We start from the raw sequence: 8,916 nt of genomic DNA on the forward strand, positions 1-8,916 counted from the left end.
TATCCAAAATCAATTCCTCCAACAACCACGAACAGTTTCTACTGGAAGCCCAATTACCAGAGCACAAAGTATTCCAATGCATGTAGCAATCTGGCAAAGACTACCATTAGAGACTACCATACGTTCCATTCCTGTACCTACTCATAATATTCTGCTTCACCCCCCACACCATCTTCTCTCATCCTTATCCCTCAAAACAATTTTGCTTCTTAAGTCCACATCAACCATCTCGCCGATTACCACCAAATTCCTGTATACAAAATAACAAAGTGATTATAAAATGTTTCCTCATCCCCTCATATAATTGTTTCAACCCCCATACCATCGTCACTCGTCCTCTCGTCATGACTAACTCTATAAAGACAATAACTACATGACAACAACTAGAAGACTATCCTGTTTGTTGCACTCCCTAAGATGAAACCTAAAATCTTCTTCACTCTGTGCCATGCCACCAAATTCCATCAAGCATCATCCACAACAACCATCTCGCCTTCTCGCTAATCGGCACCAAATTTTGGCTTGTCATGTCCTTGATTTCCTTCCATCAAGCATCATCCACAACAACCATCTCGCCTTCTCGCTAATGGGCACCAAGTTTTGGCTTGCCATGTCCTTGATTTCCTTCCATCAAGCATCCTGCCATATAGACCGCAAACAAATTAATGTAAAAATTCCCTCACCAACTCATGATAATATGCTTCTTCAACCCCCACACCATCTACACTCATCATTATCACTCATAAGAAATTGCTTCTTACATCCACAACCATCTCGCCTTCTCGCTAATCGACACCAAGTTTTGCCTTGACATGTCCTTGATTTCTACCAACATCACTTATCCTGACAAAAATATCAACAATCATGTATATTATATCATGTTATTTATACTAAAGATGGTGCCGGTGGCGGGAATAACCACCGAGGTAGTACATAGTTCCACTTGACATCTGCAACTTCATTCAACATAATAGGTATAGACGACCAAACTTTATGAATTCTCATTCTTTTCTTATTAGTTGCGTGACCAGAACCCTTATAACTATCATATTCACCTTTAACTGTATGTACCAATAAGTTCCAAAAAGACTTAACTTGATCCACGATGTGAGTGTTTTCATCATTGTATAGCTTGGAGCACCTAGCTTTCCAAAGAATCCATAAAGCCAAAGAGGAGACAATTTGCCAGACGTGACTACGGCAGAAAAACTTGATTCCCTGCAAGGAGGTTGAAGTATAATATACCTGCAAACTTGTGACACGTAATGTCAAAGAAGAATAATGATGATGATAGAAAGTCATTTGTTGATCTAACCTTCCCCATAAGACTGCACCCCACGTAAAAATCCCCGACCTATACTTACGACCTTGTAGCCTAAGAATTCTAAACCAAAATTTTTTTGCGACAACACATTCCCAAAATACATGATGCGATGACTCATGTACATAACCACACATAACGCATGACCGATCAGTTACATATACCCTCATCAAATCACCTACTGGCAACGCATAATGAACATGGCACCTTTTATTATTAACAAGGCTATATTCCTCGATTGAGAATAACGAGTTATCAGATAATATAACAGGCTCAATAGAAAACAAAGAATTTTCATTCGATTTTGAGGAAATTTTGCTCAAGGCTAAGTCACAACAACAATGTCCAAAATAGGCACAAGTTTGCTTTTATAATAAGCACCATGTCCAAAAACATATTTATTTTTTTAAATAATTAAAAATATTTTTTAAAATAAAAAATAAAAAATATATAAAGGGAAGTCATCTTCTATTTCTCATTATCACGTTCAAGCAGAAGAAGAGCACAGGAACAGAAGAGCACTTAACAACCAAAATCGTTGAGTTTTCGCCTCCCCAGTCAAGTCAACATCTCCACCATCAACATGAACAACGGAAAGAAAATTGCCAGGTATGTTTTCTAACCCAACATTTTAGATTCCAAAAAGATTCCTTAAAGATTCTTTTTTTTATTCAACTTTTTTGAAAAATGGGCTTTTCATGATCAATAGATAAGATTTGGTCATTTTTTTGGTTGTTTTTTGGTTTATTTCTTCAAGTTTTTTATGTGACATTCTATACAAAAACATATGATTTTCGCTGATTTTTACCTTAGTTTAGAGGTCTATATTGCTTATTATTAAGATTATTGTTATATCCTTGTCTCATGACTTGTTGTTTTCAGTGAGCCACGACAGAAGGTGTCATCCTTCAAACTAAAAATTCCATCACCAACAAAAAGACCTTCTGACACCATGATGAAAGCTGATTCTCGCAAAACATTTATCGAGTCAAGAGGTGACGACACTTCAAAGTCTTTTTTCGGTAACACGACGAAGACTTTAGGCGAAAAGAGTGGGGAGTCTCGCCTGAAGAGCTACCCCCATGTGGAGTGGACACTGATCTACACCAGGAAGAAGGGGACCTCCATCTTATTCTTGCAAAGTCTGAAGGTGAAGGCAAGTTGTAGGTGGGAAAGACATTCACCTACGGCTACGTACGGAACATCGAATATGAAGACAACGACTCATCGAACCTCTTCTTCGATGTTGATAGCTCGGTGGGGGTTCGCAGAGTCAAGATTGATGAACATAATTTCAGAACTGACTCCTACCACCCTAAAGCCCTAAAAAAGGATGTTCAGACAAAAAACAACTTGATTCTTGCTTTGCACCCGTACATTAAGGGAGAGTTGATGGTCACACAAGCAACAACCCCACCAAAGTCTACCAAGAAGTCCAAACCGGAACATAAGAAGTATAAGAAAAGACAACAACCAGAAGAGGATGAGTCGGAGGTCCTCGAGTTCGTAGAAGATGAGGAGGAAGAAGTCGAGCTCGAAGTTATTCCTCCAGGGGGGCACATTTCATCTGGGATACTCACCTCAGAACAGAACCGGATCAAAGAAAATATTGTAAAGACGAAGCTTGTCCGTAAAGGACAATTATTTCACTTACCAATCTGCTCTATTCAACGGCCACCCATCGATCTAGAGACAAGAAGATGGGCTCTAGAAATAAGAGAGCCACATTCAGTGCATGTGCAGAACTTAAAAAGCAAAATGAAGATTAATCCACATGCGACTGTAGTGCCATTCTTAATAATGGTCGACCGAGATCAATGCCCTACTATTGCTGACGTCAAGTACAGTTCGGCAGATGACTACACATACTATGTGATTGGAGGATCCCACTCTGGTGAAGCTCGACGTCAACTAGTCAAGGAGTATCCTCTTACCCCTTTCTTCAAGTATCTAGAATGTAAAGTGTATGCAGGCCTTATACATGAAGAAGCCAAGTTGTTAGCTTGGGATCATAACAACGATAATGACTATAGACAAAAGATGTCATGTATCGAGCGCATCAGGTTCTTCCATCATGAGTACCTTGATGCGCTGCAAAAATTTGGTACTCGGTTGCATCTTGGATTGTGACAACAATGTTTGCTTGAAGTGGGGATAACAGTTGACGAAAGCACCAAGTCTGAAGGCCTGAGAAAATATGACTTGTGGTTTCAACTTGCCTTTATAACATGGGAGGTGTGGAACCTCCTAGATCGCATTTTTAGTATTTGGGAGCATAAAGAAATAAAGGGTCAAAGATCAAAGAAGGCTAAGCTTGACCCATAGGTGGAGATGAAATCTAAGTCACGTAAAAGTGACTTAGTAATTGAAGAGTTAGCCGAAGATATGAAGCTACTTCCTTGACGGTCACTACAAGGAATTAAGAATGATAGATTATTGATATCTACATTATCAAGAGTGGCCGCCAAGGAGTTTAGCCTTGACGAAATGGTCACAGAGTTTCAAAAGTGAGTGATCTATGTGCATGTATCATTTTGATTTGATTGCTTTGTTGATTTGTTCTTTATTCTAATTTTAGTTTCTTTTGTTTTTTAGCCATAAGGTGTATATGAAGATTCAAGAGCCGATGATGAAAAAATTGTCCCTGCCTACGTGGGAAGAAGTGGAGCAATCTTGCCCAAAAACATCATCTTACAAGGCTCTTGAAGAATTCTTTATTGTGTTTAGAGAATGGGTATGTATGTTCTACAAATATTAATTGATTTTTGGATAATGGGTTTCTTCTTACAAAATTTATAATTACAGACACCACCCCGTTCAAAGAAGAATAGTGACAGCAATGAAGGCATACCTAGCGCCTTCATCACCTATTTGGAATGAGCTAAATACAAGAAACAGATGACAAAAGGAAAGGAGCTCGAGGTGCCTAAGAACTTAGACACCGTAAAAAGCTTTTTGCACAAGAGCGATCCTTTCCAAACCATTGTATTATAGTGTATATAATGGTGATGTGGGTAATATGCTTGACATATTACCCAAGAGACATTATACATTGCTCGTGGCGGATACACCGTATGGCTTCAAAATATCAGGCTCGACATACGACGATGTGCCATACAAATATCCACAAATAGAAAAGATGGTTAAGGACTTTGCAGAGCTGACCCTTGCACCATTATGGCACATTGTTATATTTCACAGTATGGGTCAGGCGTTATCGGTCACGACTGCATTGAAGTCAAGATGCCATGCCACCAAACATATGCATTGGTAAGCATTATGTTACTATATATTTAATGTATGGATTCTATGTTTCTTATTACATGTTTATTAACTTGTTTCGATTCAATTATAAAATAGGGTTAAAACGAACATAACTCGTACCCTAGGTGATCGAATGGTGAGCGTTGTGGAGCACATGTGTGTGGGCTACTACGACACAAATTCTAAGAAGAAGGCTCGGGCACATGTTAATGAGCGGGACGTTGTCAACTATATCATGTGCCTAGCTGTAACGAAGAAATTACGATACGTGTCTGGCGATAAGAGTTTAGTAAACCCTTATCAAAAGCCCCGACAATTGATTAATCGATTGGTCGAGTTGTTCTCGAACCCTGATGATTGGGTTCTCGACTTATTTTCTAGAATAGATAAAATCTCATAAGTTTCATCAAATTTTTTAAAAATTAAAAATTATTTCTTGTCTTATTTTCTTACTTTTGTATGTGTGATTGTTTATTTAGGAACGACGACTAAATGTGCTCTTAAACTGTTCAGGAACTGCATCGAATTAGAAAAGGACCCCGACCAAGTCAATTTTATTAAGATGAGGATCCAAGGCATATGGGATTGTCCCGACCAGGACCAAGAGATTGGGGCAAAGCATATCAACGAAATTGAGATGTTTTAGATGGCTTCCAAAGAGCCGATGGAACCTATAGATGAGGAAGGAGGCAACCTTGTTGACCTTGAAGATGCACCGGGTTTTGATCATATACAAGATTCAGTTGAGGAGACAGAACATGTTGATGCAGCATCACTGTCAGCTAATCTTGGAGAGCAACTTGTTCCAAACCTCCTAATGGAGTGATTGTATATTAGTTTGTATTTGTAACTATAAAATTGTAACACTAAACTTGTTTTGGAATATAAGATTATTTTGTTTGAGTACCATTTCTTTACACTATCTTATTGGTTTGCAAACTTTAAGTGTCTATCATATATTTGTATTGGTTGACTCGAAAAGTATGTGGTTGTTAAGTATAAATTTTATTGAATAGATGATGATGAACTTATCGATTGTATGACAAATGTTGGTTATAATTGTTTCTTTATTAATATAATTGAATTTAGCTTTATTCTAGGATTTCCGAGCTCTTTAATCTTGGCTATTTAGTTTCGAGTGTACAGAATAATATTAAGTCAACGTTGTTGCTCAGTTGATCTTACAAAAGGGGTATCCTCGTAGGGTACTAACTCGAACAAAAGAGGTACAAATGTTACAATCCTTCTACCCGAAAAGTTCGAGTAAGTCAATACGTTGTTTTCGACGAGTCAACATCCTGGTATGACCCAAAGACGAGTCTGTTTTCGACTCTAGTCAACCCAGAATTGACCGAACAAGAGATAGAAGACGAATTTCAACTCGAACACATGTACGAAGACAGCCTGTTTACGACAAGGCTGAGTGCCCCACAAGAGCCCCCGAGTGACCGAAGCGCATCTCGGCTGAGTCTGAAACTCGACAAAGGGAAGGCCAAAATACCAGAATATGAAGACCTTATGGACGATGAGTCAACTCACGAGTCACTCCCTCAATAGTGAATTCGAAGGCCTCGACATCCGGACAAATGGAGCAAAGAAAGCACTAGTCTCTGCGAACGAGAAGCTACGCCGGTCCACCCGTGAAAAGAACCCCGTAAGCCGATTCGGCTACGATGAGTACATGGTGTATCATTACGCCTTTATGATGAAGGTAGCAACTGTCTGAGAGCCGGAAACATTTTCTGAAGCCGTGGAGGACCCACAATGGGTCGACACGATGAATGAAGAAATGCAAGACTTGTGCAAAAACGAGACATGGGATCTTATTCCCCATTCACCTCACAAGAAAGCGATTGGTTGTAGATGGATCTATAAGGTTAAATACAATGCCGATGGCTCAGTAAATCACTTCAAAGCACGACTCGTCGCAAAAGAATACGCACAAACACACGGAGTCGATTACGAGTAGACCTTTGCCCCGGTGGCAAAGGTGACGATTGTGCGGACCATAATTGCACTCACAGGTGCGAAAGGGTGGCATCTCCACCAAATGGACGTCAAGAACGCCTTTCTTCAAGGCGAATTAGAAGAGGTGTACATGGTTCAACCACCCGGATTCGAATCGAAAAATCATCCAAAAGCAGTCTGTAGATTAAAGAAGCCATTGTGCGGCCTTAAGCAAGCACCATGTGCATTCGAAGATCACTCAGTATCTTCATCAAATTGGCTTTCAAATGTCAAAATAGGACAACTCCTTGTACATCTGAAACGAGTCGAACAACCCGATTGTCATCATCCTGTACATGGATGATCTAGTCATCGGAGGGAATGATCTCGTCGTGATTAATAAGGTAAAATCACTCCTATCCAATAGATTTGAAATGAAAGATATGCATGAGCTCCATTACTTCCTTGGTATCGAAGTAATTTAGAGACCATTCAGGATATTGATCTCTCAACGGCACTACGTTCTCAACTTACTCTACAAGTTTGGAATGACCGAGTGCAAACCTGTGTCTACCCCTCTCGACCGAAATCTCACGCTCGATGTCGATTCGGGCACAACCGAGTGCGAGCCGACTCAGTATCGAGAACTGATCGGAAACCTAATCTATCGAACCATCACACAACCCAATCTTAACTATTATGTTGGCCTACTTAGCCAATTCATGCAGAATCCTTGAAATGTTCATCTTGATTGCACTAAGAGAGTACTTAGGTACATGCGAGGCCATTTGGCTCAAACGCATTTTGAAGGATTTGGGCGTTCCCATCAAGGATTTGATTTTCCTATACTGCGACAACATGAGCAACATCTACCTGGCTCGGAACCCGGTATTTCACGCGACGAAACATATCGAAATTTACTATCACTTTACCCGCGAGCGCGTACAAGCCGGAGATGTCGACCTACAACACATCAACACTCATCTTCAAGTGGCTGACATCTTCACAAAAGTGTTGGGTATTGACAAGTTGCGGCAGTTCGTGACGAACCTTGGTCTCTCGATCACCGACCAACCGCGCTTGAGGGGGAGTACAGTAGCAGCTGATGCCGAATAGTAACCGATCAGTCGATTGAAGCCGACCAGAGGAGTCGAAGTACGAACAAACAATTGAACAGCCAAACACGAAGAATCGAACAATTGAAATCGTAAGCCGTGATGACTAGCCTTCCAAAAGCCGAAATGAAGATTGAACCGAACCAACTTTTCGACATTTGGAAGTTATGTTCGAAGGGGCGTGTTGATAATCGAACTCAACTTCCCATAGAGATAGTGTTCACACTAGCTAGTGGACAACATACTAGGCTAGTTTTGTAATTAGTGGAAAGGGCACTTGCCCTAGATCAATTGGTATTTAAACCAACCCTTTGTAACTTAGTTACTATTGGACGTAATATACAGTTTCTTGATTAGAGCTCTCTCTCTCTCTCTCTCTCTCTCTCTCTCTCTCTCTCTCTCTCTCTCGTCTCATGTGCACATACACACACATACAATCCTTCCGCTACATAGAATCACTCTCGTTTACTTACAGAGATCATTGTAATTCTTTGCAAAAAGAGTTACTTGGGTCTTCTCGGTTATTATGTTGTCCAAGAAAGGAGAGATTGCGCTAGATTAATTTAATCGTTTGTTTCATTTGGGGGTCAAAGAGGTGGGAGATATAGTTGAGGCTCCATCTCAAAGAATTTGGGAGTTTGTTGGAGCACAAGAATTGTTACGCATCCCCGCCTAATTATGGGTTTATTTGGTAACAACTACAAAATATTGCATTGATGCAAGGTCCTTTATATCTACAAACAAGAGAACAACCGTGGATTGATTGGTGTTTACGAGGTTAGATGTCATTGTTACAAGTGACTACTAATCTTTTGTACCATTGCTCTGTTGAGTCTCTTGGATGGCTATCATCTAAGGCCGAAGAAGAATGAAAAATATACAAATCTGATCATGGTGGTGGTAGATCATAAAATGTAGTTGGCATTCTAAGTTGCCACTTGTAGCAAAGGTCTTCATTTGGAGGGTTGCCTCTAGGATTAGTTTTAAACTCTCGTGGACTAGCAACTGGTAATTGCTTATTTTGCATTGTTCAAATGGAAGATAGTACTCATCGGTTTATACAATGTTCGATTGCTTGTTAGATTTGGAGTTACATTTCTCAAATTTGGCAAGTTTTATCATGGTGTTATTTGACACCTAGACAGTGGGTGTTTGCACAATTTACATAGGTTGACCCAAAATCAGAGATGGAGATCGTTTTTCTATTTTTTAGATATTGGGGATTGCGTCATAATTGGAACATGCGCAACGTTTTTGTATTCGATGGTA

This window comes from Azolla caroliniana, unplaced genomic scaffold, assembly GCF_043228905.1.
Source record: "Azolla caroliniana isolate FFs.n. ecotype wild unplaced genomic scaffold, voAzoCaro1.0.p SCAF_333, whole genome shotgun sequence".
Taxonomy (NCBI): domain Eukaryota; kingdom Viridiplantae; phylum Streptophyta; class Polypodiopsida; order Salviniales; family Salviniaceae; genus Azolla; species Azolla caroliniana.